The 2,094-nt window shown below is 40.1% G+C and overlaps 1 pseudogene; it reads right to left on the bottom strand.

Moving 5' to 3' along the window:
* Positions 1-312: 312 nt before the first annotated feature.
* LOC122320669 lies at positions 313-1,910 on the bottom strand (annotated as a pseudogene).
* Between the last annotated feature and the right edge of the window lie 184 nt (positions 1,911-2,094).

Raw genomic sequence — 2,094 nt, 5'->3', positions numbered from 1 at the left:
TTGAATTGTTACGTTTGTCTTATTCACCAAGAATCTAGTATCAGCATGAATGTTTTGTTTCGTCTGTATTTTGACAAAGTTCGTCGGCTTCTAGTTGGCTCTCTCAAATTTTAATACGGGGAAATTGTTTTTCAGAAGTTGGTTTCCCAAAATTTGCGTTTTTTTCTTACAGGAATACCTGCTTTAAAAATATAAACACAAATCATGGTTTGTTTTATTGTTTTTAGTAAATTCTGAGTTATGAGGAAATACATTGGGTGCCCAAACTTAAAAGCGGTTTTACAGCTAACAATAATAAAGTCTTCTCAACATCTAGCGGTTCGACGCACAGATTTCAACAACCCGATCATAGACCAAGGTCTGAGCGTCCTTCGAATTGTGAGAGTCGAAGTGGGAGAATCTCTCGGCGGCAGCTTTCCTGCTTTCGATGACGTTTGGGAGGCTCGCCTCAAGATTCTTTACATCCTCATCGGATGATAGCCAATCACTAGCTCCATAATGGAGGGCCACTTTACTGATTGCTTGCGAGAGGTTGTATGCTGGGGGATCCAGCGTTTTGTACCTCATGCGATTTAGGATACCTCCGAAATCATAACGAGTGAAGGATTTTCGACCGACCAACTGGGCCAAATGCAGGATCTGCTTGGCGGAGCCTCCTTGCGAGGCATGGCCTTCCAGAATCGGGCTGAGTGTCTGTTAGTAATAAAAATTCGTTTATTGATTGAAATTATTTTAAGGGTAACCAATGGCTTACCTCATTGAAGCCCCTCCAGTTGAAGCCACAGGTCATAAATTCAAAGATGGCGCAAATGCGATTCGTTATTCTGGAGTGGGAGCAGATGACACTTTTGAACATTGGAATGAGCTTGTTGGCTAATGCGACCTTGTACCCGCCCAACATACTTATCATCGTCTAAATTGAAATAAAAAAATAAATTAAAAAAAAGGTAATAAAAAATAAATAAAAATATTACCACTGGCTATACTTTTTCGAAATATTTAAGTAATTTACAGCTCTAAAGACGTCTTAGAATGTACACTTTTCGTATTAATTTTAATGTTTTAATCATGAATTAAACTATTTTTGTGTACCAATGAAAATAAATTATACAAATAAAAAATATTGATTGTGTATTATAGTTTCAATATTTTACTATTTTAGTAAAATAAAAATAAAGTCAAAAATAATGTAAAACTAAAATAATTTAAAAAGTCGCAAAATAAATTACCATTTTATACCAGTTAAAGTTTTTATATTTTTATTACCTAATATTACTTACCCCCAAGCCGCCGTTGAAAAATACCATGAACTTCAGAACAGGACTGATGGCCCTACACGGAAAGACCGTTGGGGGAGCAGGCAGTGCGTCAACCGCACCTTGAGGGCATATTCTGGTTTCTCACTGCTCATCGCAAAGAAGGCGGTGGATCCTTGTGAGTGTCCAATAACACTGGATACTCGGCTGGCCGGTCTTTAGCACGACCAAATCGATGGCAGCGGGTATATCGAACTTGCCGACCTCGTGGAAGGAAAAGTCCCAGAACTCCTTTTCGCTCTTTTGGACATGGTCGCGGAACGCCCAGGTAAATATTACCCCTGGTATTGAGCATCCAGACGTCAAATCCCTTTCGATACAGAGATAGCAGAGCCAGACCACTTGAAGGTCAAACTGCACCCATGAAGCCGAGCTGCACATTAAGCCATGGACCAATAAAACTGCTGTGGCTCCAGGCCTAGGAATTCTATGTATGCCCAGTTTGTAGCCATCATCTGTGATGGCGAAGTACTACGTCTCTACAGGATATCCGTACTTTTGAATCAATCCTGGCTAGAAAAACAAGGGGTGTCACTGCCTTTCAAAGAAATTCCATTTGAGGAAGTCTTGCCCCACCGTATCCAGCTTGGAGTCAAGATACGATGTCATCTTGCGATAGAAATACCAGTCGATCTGTTTGACAACTACCACATGTCCGTGGCTTTAAAAGTAAAATTAAGACGAATATCAATTTGGAGTTTTTCCCTTCTGGAACTCCCCAAAGGACTTACTTGTAATTGTGATTGCGATTGAGCTTGCGATTGACCTGATCCCTGTT

Source organism: Drosophila ficusphila, unplaced genomic scaffold, assembly GCF_018152265.1.
Source record: "Drosophila ficusphila isolate 14025-0441.05 unplaced genomic scaffold, ASM1815226v1 contig_716, whole genome shotgun sequence".
Classification (NCBI taxonomy): Eukaryota; Metazoa; Arthropoda; class Insecta; order Diptera; family Drosophilidae; genus Drosophila; species Drosophila ficusphila.
Note: the sequence above shows the minus strand (reverse complement) of the source record. Positions and strands in the feature narration are given on the sequence as shown.